Here is a 17,858-nt window from a genome sequence, read left to right as displayed (position 1 = left end):
ACATATACGATTAAAGAGCCGACCTTAAACCCACTGAACAAGTGCAGACTCAAGTTTTTTTTTTCACTTTTTTGTGTACAGTGTTCATTCATACCGGTAGCACTTATGTTTTTCCTCCTTCGTTTGTTTTTTGCCTAGATTTTTTAAGCGGTAAACCGAGTCGTAACCAGTAGCAGGTGTAAGGAACAAATATTTCACACGGATACGTTACATTAGTTTTCTAATGCTGCAGTCGGAGGAAGATGTAGGAAAAGGAAATGACCTACCTATAGGTATTCAATTCATTACAATATGGACAATTTAAAAGAATTAACGAACTGGGGGCCGATTTTTGAATTTCGATCGCTCGATTTCGTCACTCGAAAATCGGTGGAAAACGGCGAAATGCTGATTTTTGAAATACCATTTTGCGATATACCTAAATTGGGAATCTAGTGGTATTGACCACTCGTTTTCAATTCTATTAGTAGAATTTACATGCCTAGTAGTGCAGATATTACTGAACGAAATACACGAAATCGAGCGGTCGAATTTCAAAAATCAGGCCCCTGATTCATTTAGGTACTTATATACTTACTGGAGAAAAATATCGTTGAAGATATTTAATTATTTATTGTATAGGATTTTCTCAGGAAGTAATTATCTCTTGTTTGCTTAAATTTTGAGTTCATATTTTACTTTAATGTTGATTGCTATATTAGCTATATATTCTGGTCATTATATAGTACTTACACGATGAACAAATACCGCTGAAGAAGAAATATCAAGGCGTAGGTGTGCGGTTTAGCTTATCAACACTATTTGCTACTGATTGACCAAACGTCCGGCACTGAATCGAGAAAAGTTACTCAGGTTTTTTGTTATCAATCAAATAAAAGTAGTTTTATGTAGATCTAACTTATACAAATAGTACCTATTTTATTTAAATATTTCAGTTAATTAGTACACATAAAGTTCATTTGTTAATAAATTTAACTGTGTTTAATTTTAGGTTAATAAGTGCTGTTTTAATTATAAGAGATGCTATTTGTATAAATTGACATGGTTATACTTTCCTATTAAATAAATATGTAGGGTAGGTTTCAAAATTTTAGCCATTTAATGGTATTCTCCGAGCATTGACTCTACGTTTTTTTATTTACACGTATCGATCAGAAAAATGTGTAACGTACTATAATCTAAAATGTGCAACTAGATGACATTGTATAAATTGACATGGTTATACTTTCCTATTAAATAAATATGTAGGGTAGGTTTCAAAATTTTAGCCATTTAATGGTATTCTCCGAGCATTGACTCTACGTTTTTTTATTTACACGTATCGATCAGAAAAATGTGTAACGTACTATAATCTAAAATGTGCAACTAGATGACACAATAATGTCAACCTTTAATCCCAAGTATTGAATCTCACCAATGTTGTCAGCATCCGCTGTCAGTTCTCACGAGACAGGTAGCCGCTTCCGCTCATCCTGCCTCTTTACAATATAAATATAAGACTCGTATTAGTAACTACCTATGTATTACAATGTGTGCATATGCAGTGCTTCACAAACAGTCAGGTAGTTGTGGGATCTCTCAGAACTACTTGTCGGAGGCCGGATAGAATCATTAACCCCTTTTAAGCTACACAAAGGTAATTTATGCTGTAAAAATGCATATGGATGGAATAAAAAAAGTTTCTTAAGTTTTGCAACGACGTTCTTTATGATTCAAATTTCAAATGCGTACTTTTTATGTGCATTTTAGCAGTTAGAGATTATTTTAGCATGCGTAATTCAGGAAGTGCGTTGAAGGTTCACTTCGGAACTGGTTCGCGGTCGCCGGGACTCCCCGCCCTGGGAGTCGACTCTGCTATAGTGCGGCTATACATAAATGACACACTTTTCAGGATTAATTATTATTGTTTCATTTCATATTTACATGGTCGATATTATTTCGTAGAAGATGAATAGTCTTAGTAAATATTTCATTAAAAAAAATACATAAGTACAATATTTAACTTGTGTACGTACCTACTGCGTATAATAAATTATCTTACATTCGATAAATTACTTGAATATTTTATATTTATAGACCATAGAATCCTTAACATTTTTCAAGTTGTTTTATATCTGATGTTTATCTATCTATCTATATATATAAATGCAAGTGTCCTGACTGACTGACTGACTGATTCATCAACGCAGAGCCGAAACTACAAAAGCTAGAAAGTTGAAATTTACACACTAGGTTGCATTTATAAAGTGTACAAGAGATAAGAAGCGATTTTGAAAAATTCAACCCCTAAGGGGGTTAAAAAGGGGATGAAAGGTTGTATGGGGTACAAGTTTAATTTTAAGCTAGGAATTTGAAACTTTGTAAAAATGTATTATATTAAAAAACAAGAATACTAATTTCAGCGTTTTTAAAATTCATCCCCCAAGGTGGTGAAAAAGGGGTTGAAAGTTTGTATGGAGATCAAATATTTTTGTGAGTGTGGGACTTCAAACTTTGTATATGGGGATATTATTATAAGACAAGAAAAGTAATTTCAGCGTTTTTGAAAATTCATCCCCTAACAGGGTTAAAAAGGGGTTGAAAGATTGAATCCATTACAAATGCTTTGAAACTTCTTAGAAAGGCATAATAGCTGATTACAAAATAAAGTAATTGCGACGTTTTTGGAAATTCAACCCCTAAGGGGGTTAAAAAGGGGATGAAAGTTCGTCTTGGGGTGCAAATTTCATTTTAAGCTAGGAACTTGAAACTTTGCAAATAGATATTAAATTTAAATACCAGAAAACTAATTTCAGCGTTTTTGAAAATTCATCCCCTAAGGTGGTGAAAAAAGGGTTGAAAGTTTGTATGGATATCAAACATTTTTTCGAGCGCGGGACTTGAATCTTTGTATTTGGGGATATTATTAAAATTCATCCCCTAACAGGGTTAAAAAGAGGTTGAAAGTTTGTATGTGGTTCAAATTTTATTTTAAGCTAGGTACTTGAAAGTTCGTAAAAAGATATATTATTAAAATACAAGAAAACTAATTTCAGCGTTTTTGAAAATTAATCCCGTAAGGTGGTGAAAAAAGGGGTTGAAAGTTTGTATGGATATCAAACATTTTTTCGAACGCGGGACTTGAATCTTTGTATTTGGGGATATTATTAAAAGACAGGAAAAGTAATTTCAGCGTTTTGTAAAATTCATCCCCTAACAGGGTTAAAAAGGGGTTGAAAGTTTGAATCCATAACAAATGCTTTGAAACTTCTTAGAAAGGCATAATAGCCGATTACAAAATAAAGTAATTGCAACGTTTTTGGAAATTCAACCCCTAAGGGATTTAAAAAGGGGATGAAATTTCGTCTTGGGGTGCAAATTTTATTTTAAGGTAGGAACTTGAAAATTTGCAAAAAGATATTAAATTTAAACACAAGAAAACTAATTTCAGCGTTTTTGAAAATTCATCCCCTAAGGTGACGAAAAAGGGGTTGAAAGTTTGTATGGATATCAAAAATTTTTTCGAGCGCGGGACTTGAATCTTTGCATTTGGGGATATTATTAGATGACAATACAAGTACAAACACACACAAGAACAAAAAGGGGTTGAAAGTTTGTACAGGGTACAAATTTTATTTTAAGCTAGGAACTTGAAACTTCATAAAAAGGTATTATTTTAAAACGGAAAAAAAAATATGTCAGCGTTTTTGAAAATTTATATCTCAAGGTGGTGAAAAAGGGGTTGAAAGTTTGTATGGAGTTCAAACATTTTTGTGAGAACAGGCTTGAATCTTTGTACAGAGGCATATTATTAGAAGACAAGAAAAGTAACTTCAGCGTTTTTAAAAATTCATCCCCTATAATGGTTAAAAAGGGGTTGAAAGTTTATATTGGGTTCAAATTTTATTTACTTCAAACTTCGTAAATAGGTAGTTAGGTAGTAGGTTTTATTAAATAGTGGACATGAAAATCTTCTAAGGGGGTTGAGAGGGATTATATCGAGGACAATTTTATTCAGTTAGGGGCTTGAAACTTCGTAGGTTGTGAAAGACAAGTCTCATGCGTTGTATAATATTAATAATTAACAAATGATTAACCGTCCTACCGCAATCTCTTGCTGCATAATGTTCTAAGCTAATGTAGAATATATAACCACCAATATACAAATCCACGCGTACGAAGTCGCGGGCAACAGCTAGTATTATATAAGTAGGTAAAATAGCTTTAGTTTTGGCAGTTACTTTACCTTAGGTAGGTAGGTACCTACCAATAGGTTCTACCTATACCTACAGTTTTCTTCATTTTTTACTGGAATATGATAATTCCAGATGTATTTATGACTTTGTAATTAACTTTAATTAATTAATCATATTTTATTATGTAAATAAAAATGTACTTAAATATTTATGACTCTATTCATTCGACTGTATAACTTAAGCATTTTGTTTTTTTTTTGTAGTGCCTATGAAACGGAGCTAATGAGCAGGAGCCAATCCATGACATGCGTACGCGTTAGCGACGACGCACTCACAACCCTCCATCCGTGCTCGGTGATCTATTGTTTGCCGAGAGAAATGAAACGAGAAAAAAACTCGTTCCCAAACCTATCGTGAGAAATCGTGAAATGTGCTCCGCATTCATTAAGCGACGCTCCGGCAGAAATCAATAAATATCATATTACGATACGCTGCCCATGAGAACCAGGTACACTATGGTTGTCGTTCATTGCTGGCCTACGTCGAGATGATATAAAATTTTAAATCCACAGGTAACCGATTAAAAAATATTAATTGACCGAGTGTTAGCGAAAGTCTACAGCTCTCAGAGCCACTAGTTTACTATGTTTGTTTTGACTTAATGAGAACCTAGCTTAAGTTAATTAGACAACGATTTCACTGGATGGAAATTTATGAATGAATGAATGATGAATTAATATTGGCCGGCGGGCCGGATCTGGATCGCGGTCCGCCATTTTATTCGCTGCCGATTGCCGACTCTTGTTTATACAGCCAAATGTAGACTTGTAGAGCAGGTATGTAGGTAGGTATATACTGCAATGTCCATACATTACAATAGGGTATTTGACATTTTTTTATGAATGGTATCAGTCGATCAGGTTTGTTTTGAGGATCAAATGTCTATATGGGACCTATTGTCTTAAAGCTATACAAAAGTCACAAATGATGGTCAAAGTCTGGCAACCGCATTTTACTGACGAAACGCTTCTAAGAAAATGGCATATATAGGTGGTCAAGCAGATCTTGTCAGTAGAAAAAGGCGGCAAATTTTAAAAACGTAGGCGCGAAGGGATATCTTCCCATAGAAAATTTGAATTTCGCGCCTTTTTTTATTACTGACAAGATTTGGTACATTTGGTTGACCAGCTTTACTTCGTGACGTCACCATGTACCTAACGTTAGAACTTAGAAGCCGTTTAATATTGCGTTTATATATATGGTTGCAAATTGGGTTGCAATAAAATATTTTTTTAAATAAAATATAGAATCGAATGGTACCTACCATTATTTTTTTCTATTTAAAAGTTTTTTTTTTAAACTTTAAGGTCTTGTATTTTTTTATTATTCCCATATATTTTTAAAGTTTTCAATGTATTGTGATAAATCGCTCATCTTCTATCTATTTAACTAGATATAGTTATAAAATTCAACATTTGTCAACAACCCTATTATTCTAATCAATATAATATATTGTGTGCCGTGGTGAAGCTATGTTTTTGATTATGCCAACAATGGATAGTCACAGATGTGAAATATGATTATTGGCACGGAGGTGACGGAGCGAACCGAACCGCGCACCGCGCCGGCGCGGCGGCGGCGGCGGCTGGCGCTGCGCAGGCGTTGCGCCACCACGACCCGGCCGCCGCCCGTCGCCTGCGACGTCGCCAGCGCACCCGCCTGACTCATGCCCATGGATTCTTGTTTCCTACCACTGTACTATCACCAACATTATGCCCAAACGATCTGCCAACGCATTGTCTTTGAACTTACTGTTTAGCTCTAAATGTCAACGTTGATTTACTTCTAGTCTACTAGGCACCAGTGCGGTGCGAATATTGTGACTATTACGCTTACAAACTACCTGTGAACATTGCTGTTCAGGCAGTTGTCATAATTATTGTCTTACGCTTAATTGCTTGTGGTATGGAGTAAATTGTGTGTTAAATTAGCAAATATGTAGGTATATATAGTATATTTGGTTGTCAAAAATATCATTCGCAATCTAGAGGATTTTCTCTAGTGACTAGGTTGATTCGAATCCAGATTTTTTGAATTTCGTTCGATAGAAATAAACTACGGACGTAAGTCTAAACTGCACTTAAACAATTTGTAACAATTTACGCACAAAGGCTAAAAATATGAAAATTGCTTCTAATCATGAATGCGCAATTTTATTGTTGAGGGAACTCATCGATTACGTTTTTTGTTAAAACTACAACTAATTAAAATTAAAAAACATAATATTGCGGTCGCGAGCACGCACATCCATCTCGCCAACGCTTACGTTCAGTGAGAGTGAGAGAAGAACACGAAGCTACGGGGCCTTAAGTTTGGAAAGAAACTGTGCTAGATCATTATAAGCACTTAAGGCCATTCAATAAGTCATGGGACCTCTCGTGTAATGTCGTCTCTGGACGCAGTCGTGCCGCAATGTGCCGTTACTAATAAAACCGAGACATGACAACTGATCGTGTTGTACTTTCAAAACAGTTAATAATTAACAAGAGCCTTTGTCATGCACTCGCATGTATGCAATGAAAATACTGTACTTGCTCGTAAAGTGCAAGCTCCAGATTCTTGCAGTCCAGTGCTCATAAGTTCCGTTAAACGTAGGTAGGTTTGTATACAAACGAAGATAACATTAATGTCTGTTACCCTCTATCACCATATATCGCTTACGGCAGGTAAATATGCCGCGAGTGGTGCGAGTTCACCAGCCAGAGTAACAACAATTCACCCACGCATGGTTTTGTAAATGTCAGATTGCATCTATCCATTTATTTCTACGTGTGACTCTCTTCTATCATTTGTCACTATTAAAACTTTCGCAGTTCTTTGTGTACCTTATTAGGTTTGGGATATGAGGCTACTCGGAAAAATAATTTATGCTCGTCAGAACAAGTGAACGTAAGTGGGCTGGCACTTCAAGCCCGCGGCTGCGCGTATGACTGCGCCGTACGGATTTTATTGCAATCTTGATTAATATTTATGATTCAATTCTTTGTCCGGCTCGTGAAATACACTTGGCTCGTGCTGACCATAAAGTGATAAATCGCTTAAGGCAAACACTTTGAGTATTAGTCCAATTCGCGACGCATCTCCGGAGCCTAGGCCGACTCCGGCATCGTTAAACTCAACATTAATCACAATAGGGTTTACGGATCATAAATTCGATATTAGTGCTCTTTTGCAATGCCTCGTAAGCACTTATACTAATTCATTCGCTTAAGTTATTATCTTATAAAAACATGCACCACTAAACACGTAGTTACTGTACAAGAAATGTTGCCTACGCAGTCAAGAACCTGGACAATTGGGCATTAGATGGCTTCCAATCATGCAGACCACCCACTTTGCATCATATTGTGATCAAACAACTTTCTAGCATTTTAGTTCAGATTAAAAGGTAATCTGACGTGCACGAATGATTCGCGACTATTGTCAATCATGAATCGACTTACACGATTGTCAACTGTCGCAAAACAATCAAAGAAGATAAATCTAAGATGCGTATAATTATTTGCCTAAATACTTATGTAAATGTTTATGCGCAGTCGACGGCTATTAGAAAGTAGTACGAAGAATAGTAAAATGCCGGTACCTGAGTGTAGGTACCTAATGACGAACGACGGACAGGTGATGGTAGTTTTGGTTGGAGGAAGTTGGATGGTTGGGCTGTAGCTGTAGAGGTCGGCACGACGCGCGCACTCGGGCGCGGCGCGGACGGTAGCGGCGTGTCACAAACAAACGCTCCTGTTTGACAGATATGATCTGCCGTTGCGCGCCCGTCTGTCAGCGCTCCACTCTATTGTGACAGCTAAAAACTCTGTTCCGGAAAGAAAATAATTAATTACAGTGTATCACCAGTTCAGTTACCTACTTTTTTAAGTTCATTGAGTTTTTGATTTGTGGGGATAGAGTGGCATTATGCTTTCACTGAGATAAAATTTTATCTAAAAGCTTTATAAGCTAAGAAGCTAGATTGCATGTTTACGTTGACCTAAATATGGTTGTCTTGATGTTAACGATATAAAGTTAATTGATCGACTGTCGTTCTAGTTGGTGACGAAAGTGAACCACTTCGTGATCAACTCTCCGTGCCCCGAAACAACTGCGAGCAACACTAAGTGCCGCTGCTAAGATTTGGTCCTTTGGGGCACAGACAGGTGCAGTGTTTGAAAGAATAGCTAATTTGAAAAATTACCAAATAGGCACGACGAAAAATACCAGATGCATACATTTTGTATTTCTACTAGAAAAAGAGTAAAGCCAAAAACATTCCTACTGGGTTTTAATAAATTGGAAATATTCCACAAATGTGCACGAAAAAGACCTATAGGTACGTATATCTGATGGCGACTGTACAATTCTACAAAAACAGGCAAGACTCAAGAATAGTTGTGTATTTGGGAACTAAAATTAAATGACAGTAAACCAGTTGTGTCTATGGGAAGGATTTAGAAAAAAAAAATCCTTATGACACAACTATAGTGTGTCAAAGGTCTGTTTGATTTCAAACATAGACAGAGATAATCATACTATCTTTGTCTAACACTAGTACTAGCACCCAAAAGAAAAGGATGAGTATCCCAAGTAACACAAGGCAGCTGAATATTGTTTGAATAATAGAGCATGCCGTACTGTAAGCTGAATAAGGTAGCTGCATAATGTCTGCAACAGCGCTGTTACAGACGTCATACAGAAGATTTGGGCACAAATTAAACCGCTTACAACTGAATAACAGCAATGTAATAGCTGTATAATGTGTGCATAGTGGTGAATCAGCTGAATAACACTTGTATAGAGGCTGTAGAAAGCTTCTATTCCGCTTTTAAACCAAAGTTATCCAGCTTTGTACGCAATGAATCAGTTATTCACACGTTATTCAACTTTTGGTTCAAAAGTGCATTTTTACAGAAAATATATTCAGATATAAGCACTAAAATACAGAAAATGTGTGTTTAATCAATGATTTGTCTTCCATTTTAATTTGTGAACTCGTGTCAAAGTGTAGTTTCTGAAGTGAATACAAAATAAAGAGGACTTATTGATATTGATTTGATGTTTACATAACTTCAATTTCATTGCGCATGCGACTTTACTGTAAATATATATATACATTTTATTTAAAAATTTAAAGCGCCGCGTAAATGATGCACTGTTTAAAAAGTAAATATAGAAATTTTACTAGTCCACTTTTAAATTTGTAATTTTTTTGCGGTGTGTAGATGTTTTAGTGATAGAAAATGTACTTTAACAAGTTATGCTACGATAAAACTAGTTTTATAAATGAATATAAATGGGTTTTTCAGTTCATTTTGAATTCCTATTTAATTGTAGAGGTTAGAATATGAGCAACCGTAATGGCGTCCGACTGTGCTGAATATAAGCTGCTGCCACAGCTATTATTGTACTAAATTTCTGAATAAGCATTCACATTAGTCGCGTTACTAAGCTACATTTTAGATAATAATGGTTTTAGAACAACAAGTTTTGAATAACATCAGTATAATAGTAATTGTTTTCTCAATCTTAAAGCCTATTAGGGTTCTATACACAAATAGTAAAAACCACATCGATCCTCACTAGTTTGATGAGAAACATTGGTCAGTTAACAGTTTTTACTATGGTAGCTAGCAATTATTCTACGTCACTAAAACGATCTTGTATCTTGTGTAAAATTACTAATCGAAGAGAACTGTTAAGAAAATTAAACCTCGATTTTTTTTAATAATTATCGGATTAAAGAATAAATACGCAAGATGCGTTCAAAATTAAAAAAAAACAAGCTCAAGCTCAAGGCAATCAGGCTCAAGTAGCACCGTGTATAAAGCTACGGAACCCTCTCCACCGCGCAATTGTTGATACTAAGCAGTAGTGTGAATAGCGCTTCTCATTGCATTCATTTTGCAGCTTTTAGCGAGAAAAGATAGTACATGTGTACTAAAATCGCTATAACTTAAGTATAAGTGTTGTTCTAGTATTTATTATTCAGACGTTATGTCTATAAGTGCCACATTTAAACCATATATGCAGCTACTGAATAACAAATAAGAAGTGGATTTCATTACAGCTTCCAGTAATAGCGTCAACCTTTATTCAAAAACTAGCTTTAAAACAGAAACTACAACCGCTTTTATACAGTTAAAAGTCTCCACCGACGCTTCTTTTCAGCATTTAGTAGCCACTATCTCATTTTTCTTAATATTGTCTGCTTAATATATCACAACACAGAATATACACAGCTTATTGCTGCTAATGCTGCTATTATGCAGCTTTTAGTAACCACAAATGCTTTAAGCTGAATAATGTCTGACTAACCGTGTAAGAAATAAGTATTATTCAGCTTTAATACGCAAAACCGATACTATACAAAATTTATTCAGCATAAATTGGTATATAGGCCCACATATTTTTTTATTCCGAATTTAGTAATTTCCACCGCTTATACACAAAATGTATGCAATCATAATTTGAATAAGATGATAATTTTACTCTATTATCCTGCTTGTGTGTTACTTGGGTATAGTTTTTTTTTGTTCCTATTTACTGACAAGATTTAGTTGACCCAATATAGTTGTGCATACGTAGTTGATCCATGAGGAAAGCTTGTAATATACTTATTTTGATATATAGTAATATACATATTACTTATTTTGAGGACTATGAAAAAAAACTTAAGGGCTAAGAAAAGGACACATTAATGTTTCTAGGTTTTAAAACAGTGTTCAAATACATAGATATCTATCTATTTCAAAAAGGTAGGGCGTTGAACTGTTACAATTATTAAGATTACATTTGCCCTATTATTATGTTTTTGGATTTACGTTTACGGGTACGTTTCAATGCAAGTTATAGATAGCCCTGTCAGCTAGTAGCAATTTTCACGTCATTTGCACCGTTTGCACGTGATTGCAAGTTATTGTAACTAAGTACAGTAAAGGTTAACTAACATATATTATACTTACAGCTTCATTGCCATCACATGTAGGGTTCCTTTAGGACTTCCACCAGTTTCATCCTATAAGTACTCTTCGCAGTTTATTGTTTGCAGAATCAAGATATTCCTTAAGTATCTCACTGCCATGTAAAACTAGATTATTGCTAAAGATAAAGATACCCAGCCATTGACTTTATCTTTATGGCCTTTCTCTGTTTGTTCGGTGTTTGCTTTCTATCAGATCCAAATTATTATTGTATTTAGCATACTCATATTTTGTTGAAATATTTGTATGTTATGGGTGGATATTTTGCAAAAGTCAACGAACTGACTACTCCTATATCTAATGATTTGTTATAACTCATGATAATTATGATCAAAGCGTTCCTAAAATTGAACCTCTTATATACCTTGTGAAAAATTGTACAAGTTGCCTTTAGTCGCACCTGCTGACCGAAAGAGAAAGAGACAAGCTCATGATTAACAACAAGTATGACAAAGATGAATAGAATGCGAAAATTAATCAAAAATAACAGATTCTTCGTAGGTATATAGAGCTTAAAGGTAGAGTGCGTAATTCGGATGAATGGCCCCATTTTCCACCATTCTCCTAAAATGCCCACATTTTCTTCAGATATCTAACTCGGGGCGGGAAGTGCCACTTAAGTTTTCACCTTTTCAAATATGAGGATGAGTAATGACTTTATTTACCTATCCTATCGACTGCATAGCTCACTACCTATGTATAATCATATCCTGCGATGGAAACTCCGATGCCTTTTCATGCGACCGCTGCAGGGGACCATCGAGTGCGCCGACTTCTGGCCGAAGGGTGTCGTGTTTCGGAGGTTCCGGGGCAAACTGCCGAATCCGACACAGGAGCAGCCGATGCAACGGAGCCACGCCGTTTTATCGACTAAATAGCTAGTGTTTAGTTTTAAGTTTATAAAATACATATGTATGTTAGTCTGTAAGGTATTTGTAATATGGGCCTTGTTGCCTGAATTAAATTTCCAAATAAATAAAATAAATAAATAAATAATTAACTAAGAAACTCACCGACTTCCAAAGTTCCAACATATCAGTAGCTGAGTTAAGTAGGTACCTATAGGTTTTTCAAATGGAGATGACAGCTGTCACCGTACCCAAACTATATGAATAATACTATAGTGCATATGAGAGTAACTTTTTGTTAATTTGCATTCACGAACTGATAATGAAGTGACCGACACGGTAAGCCTTAGTTAACTAAAGGTTGGGGCTCGGATACGTGCCCACATTAGTTCCGTCGCGCACGCTCTGACCCGCACGGGCCGCATGTTTCCTCGTACGTAGGTGACCGAAAAAATCCAAAGGGTAACATTTTGTATAGGGATGTTCGCGCACGGTCAACGCATTTACATTCCTCACGACTGGGGTCGGTGTCGGGTCGGGTCGATTTGTGGAATTGATTGACCACATAAAAAAAAACAAAAAAACAAAAATCTATGGAATCCCTGAAATTAAACAGGTCTTCTCTACACGTGCACGAGTACTATTTAAAATACCGATATTCAACATAATCAACATGTAACCTCCTAAGTAAATAAAATTCACTACGTACCTGCTTGGTATTGAGTGAGTACATATATCAATTTTGAAGATTTTCTCTAGTGACTTCATCGAGTCGAATCCTGATTTTTTGACTTTCGATTTTTTGATTTTTTATCGAGTGCGATAGCAAAAAAAACACGAACATAGGTCACAAACGCATTTTAAAAATTTGTAATAATGTAATACACAAAAGCTAAAAGAAATATTTTTTGAGGGACTCATCGATTTAAACTTACAACAAATTAAAATTCAAAAACATGATATCCGCGGTCCCGAGCACGCATATCCATCTCTCTCGTACTTGTTACGGTTTTGAACTGGTTTTGATACGACCTCCACGGTCGTCTTGGTGATTGGCGTGCATCTCGCTCACAACTGTCACTTCATTTTTCACGCGCCAAATCCAATCAGCGAGCGATGTTCAAGGTGGTATCAATATAATATCAAAACCGTAACAATTTATTAAATCTGAATCGGGCTCGAGGGCACGAGGAGCTAAGAGGAAGCTGGAGTAATAGTGTAGCAACTGTAGCAGGGGTCGCGGAGGTCGCGCCGCCGCCGGTGATCGCGCAGCATATTAGCTAGGGCTGTTTATAAATACGTACTTTCCGAAGGCGTCGCGACGGACGAACCAGTGTACTCGTATATCCTGCTTTTAGTAATCGAATAAATGTTGTAATGGTGGTAAACAAACGCACGGCTCGCCTAACTTGTAACTGTAGGTAGATGATATACGTGTTGCCATCCTTTTCAACATACTTGATCATGGCTGTGTCGACATTAGCGACAGTAATGCAGTCGACAATATTTACGTGCTGCAATACTGCTGCAGTCGACAGCAAGTGCATTACTGCAGAAAATTTATATAAAACGTGATGTTTCCTGCTGTAATGCTGTCGACTGCAGCAATATTGCAGTGCGACATTACTGCTCCATTCTAGAATTTCGCCAAGGGAAAAGACTTACTTATCTTAACAATTATTCAAATAGATACCTAATTCGACATTTAATTCCATTCAGCTAAGTATCAAATGTGTGATTCTAGTGCGAAGCAAATTTTTTACCTATACCATATAATTATTGAAAATAATCGATTTATACAAAACCTACATATTTAATGCGAAATAAAAGATTATACCTATAAAGATTATGCCTATTTTTTTGTTGTAGGTTATTGTTTTATTTATCTCAGTAAAGGAGGATATTATCCTTATTAAAAATAAAAAACTAATAAACAAGTCCAATATTATCAAATTCGTGTACTATAAAAATATGCTCCAGGTGAGGCTCGAACTCACAACCCCGGCATTACTCACGAGCACTGTCTTATAAGTACCGTGCGCTAACCAATTGCGCCACTGGAGCGACGGGCTGACTCACGAAATTACGGTATAGCTGCTACGGCCTCCCTTCCCTCCCTCGACCCGTCCCTGCCTCCTCTGTATCAATGGATGCCGTCACTATATGGCGTGCGCGTTCAAATTATGTAAATGATATTGCTTTTAACGTCAAGTTACGTGTTTTAGAATTGCAATGTAATGGTATTTGTAGAAGTTAAGATGTTATTAAGTAATTAAGATAGGTAAGTACAAGATTCTAATCTAATTGAAATAAAACCGAAGTAAGTACAGTTGCCGCCGTCTTGAGGTTTAGATCAGATAGGTTTAAAGGCTTCTGTGTTCTGTGTCATTAACGTAGGTACTATCTTTGTATTGGTTATTGTTCATAGTAAATTAAACTTTTAATCTTTTTGCTACTCGATACTTTTTTGGAGGTACATATATGAAAGGAATATTTACAGGTACTTACATAAAATAGTCTAAATACCTACTTAAATTCGTATTTAAACCTAAATATCATCTTAATACTCATGGTTAGGGGTCATCTAATCCGGAAATAATAATAACAACCGTTTGTGACTTGTGACATTCGAAACCTAATTCAATCGTTTACCGTTTCCTACAAATTCGAACTGGTTTGCCAATACTTATACTATATGGTATGTTAGGTATTGTGCGTGAGGGCAGAATCCTCATGGCGTTTTTATTAACAATAATACAACTACTTACCTAATTATATCTATTTTGTTTCATAAACACGAACGGTAATCATAGTTTCGTATGACCGAGTTTAAACGTTTCACCAACCGTAGACACATCGAATTGTTATCTTCAAATGCTTACCATGTTATTAGTCTAAAACATACTATTATCATTATCAGTGGAGCTATAGGTACGAGTATAATGGCCGTAAGCGCACGTGGCACGGCTCGCGGCCATTCGATTAGTGCTCGGCGAAATGATTATGTTAATCGCCTATCGAGAAATATAGTTTATTGTTCTCCGCTCCTTACTTGTGTCATAGTATGTAGAATATTACAGTAGGAATGGATGGAAGGGACACAAGATAACCTTGTACCTATTATTTTCTTACTAAAAACTAACAAGCTTACAATTACATAATTATACATTGTAAGTATATGGGCTGTATGTATCTGTGAATTACATAGGTAGAAAATCGTCCCTATAATTGGTAACTTAATCCTATGATTCTTAATATGTGTTCGTAATTGTAGTTCCAACATGTTCTATTTATGACAACGGAACGTAAAAAAAAAATTACATATTGGTATACTGCTAGTAGTGTATGTGCAGGGCAGTGAGCCGCTGCCACCGGCGCCGGCGCAGCGCCCGCGCTTCCGATCTCTCCGAATATCAATTAAACCCAGCTTCGAACTGTAACATTTATCCCTGCGAAGTGTAATTATACACACCCCTCTTATTATAGCTTTCTTTAATGGATGCTCTGAAGGGTTTGTTTGTTTAGCATGTGGAAAGTAAATCATTCTAGTGGGTAGCAATTTAAAAACGTAGATAAATATTAATTAGTACTAAACAATAGTAGGTAGGTCATAAAAATATATGTATTTTTGTTTATGGTATTTCCTTATGTTTTATGTTAGACCTCCAAAAACGGGACGGTAGGGATTTTTGTACTGTCCCTTAATACTTAATATTATTTAATGGTAAACATATTATAAGTATTAAACGCGGTTAGGTAGAATGATACCTACTCTAATGAAGTCTCTATCTTTAACAGTTTAACACATAATTTTCTCAATACCAGGGAACTACATATATTACTTTAAAATGTGCAGTTGTTTGCTTAAGAGTGCTATTACATTTCGGGGATGAGCGAGTTTAGGTATTTTACGCGCTGCGGCAGGCCCCGCGATCTCAGGTCGCCGAACCCTTCCACCGCATTTACCCTCGGTCGCACTACAATGATGGATTAAACATTCTTGATCCGATCGTGAAGCATATTGAAATCAAACATAACAACACTAACTGTACTTTAATATCAAAGTCCTAAAAATGTTATTTGGTACGAAAATACTAAATCCAGTGCAAATATACATACTTATGTAGGTCATTATTACTAGAAAGAAATTATACGTACTTACTTAGGTACTCGCTTATTTTCATTTTTCGTCATTGCATATGGTATAGGTTGTATAGTGAAACTATTTTAGCTATATAATAAAACCTTTAATTTGTATCTTAAGTTTAGAAACGAGCTGATACTAAGCATCTGATGATGAAGCCTGATGATGATGATGAAGGTGGTCACGGATACCAATCAACCATGTAGTAACATGATTAGGCTCGTTTGATTCGTCTCAACAAGATCTTTGGCACTAGGTGACACTCAGGGTCTGATAATGGAGCTGGAAGGTGGCCACTGGTACCAGTCAACTATGCAACTAAACCACTTCGTGTTTGGGCTCGTTTGATTCATTTCAACAAGATTTTTGACACAAGATATGACTCAGGGTCTGATGATGGAGCTGGAAGGTGGTCACCGGTACCAGTCAACCATGCAACTAAACCACTTCGTGTTTGAGTTCGTTTGATTCGTTTCAACAAGATCTTGGACACTAGGTGATATTCAGGGTCTGATGATGGAGCTGGAAGGTGGTCACCGGTACCAGTAAACTATGAAACTAAACCACTTCGTGTTTGGGCTCGTTTTATTAATTTCAACAAGATCTTTGACACAAGATAGGACTCAGGGTCTGATGATGAAGCTGGAAGGTGGTCACCGGTACCAGTCAACCATGCAACTAAACCACTTCGTGTTTGAGCTAGTTTGATTCGTCTCAAAAAGATCTTTGACACTAGGTGATACTCAGGGTCTGATGATGGAGCTGGAAGGTGGTCACCGGTACCATTCAACCATGCAACTAAACCACTTCGTGTTTGGGCTCGTTTCATTCCTCTCAACGAGATCTTTGACACAAGATAGAACTCAGGGTCTGATGATGAAGCTGGAAGGTGGTCAACGGTACCAGTCAACCATGCACCTAAACCACTTCGTGTTTCGGCTCGTTTGATTCGTCTCAACAAGATCTTTGACACAAGATAGGACTCAGGGTCTGATGATGGAGCTGGAAGGTGGTCACCGGTACCAGTCAACCATGCAACTAAACCACTTCGTGTTTGAGTTCGTTTGATTCGTCTCAACAAGATCTTTGACACTAGGTAATACTCAGGGTCTGATGATGGAGCTGGAAGGTGGTCACCGGTACCAGTCAACCATGCAACTAAACCACTTCGTGTCTGGGATGACAACCTTCCAGCTGCACATCAGACCCTGTGAGTACTATGTTGTGTCAAAGATCTTGTTGAGACAAATCAAATGAGCCCAAACACGAAGTGGTTTAGTTGCATGATTGACTGGTACCAGTGACCACCTTCCAGCTCCATCATCAGACCCTCAGTACTATCTTGTGTCAAAGATCTCGTTGAGAGGAATCAAACGAGCCAAAACACGAAGTGGTTTAGGTGCATGGTTGACTGGTACCGTTGACCACGTTCCAGCTTCATCGTAAGACCCTGAGTTCTATCTTGTGTCAATGATCTCGTTGAGAGGAATAAAACGAGCCCAAACACGAAGTGGTTTAGTTGCGTGGTTGACTGGTACCGGTGCCAACCTTCCAGCTCCATCATCAGACCCTCAGTACTATCTTGTGTCAAAGATCTTGTTGAGACAAATCAAACGAGCCGAAACACGAAGTGGTTTAGTTGCATGGTTGACTGGTACCGTTG

At 36.6% G+C, this 17,858-nt stretch overlaps 1 non-coding gene across 1 annotated transcript; it reads right to left on the bottom strand.

Annotated features, from left to right (window-relative positions):
* Positions 1 to 14,023: 14,023 nt before the first annotated feature.
* Positions 14,024 to 14,115, bottom strand: Trnai-uau (transfer RNA isoleucine (anticodon UAU)). The gene is given in 2 exon segments: positions 14,024 to 14,059; positions 14,078 to 14,115. It is a non-coding gene; the product is annotated as a tRNA-Ile (tRNA).
* Between the last annotated feature and the right edge of the window lie 3,743 nt (positions 14,116 to 17,858).

The sequence above is a fragment of the Cydia amplana genome, chromosome 5, assembly GCF_948474715.1.
Source record: "Cydia amplana chromosome 5, ilCydAmpl1.1, whole genome shotgun sequence".
Lineage (NCBI taxonomy): Eukaryota > Metazoa > Arthropoda > Insecta > Lepidoptera > Tortricidae > Cydia > Cydia amplana.
This window is presented reverse-complemented; position numbering and strand designations above follow the sequence as displayed.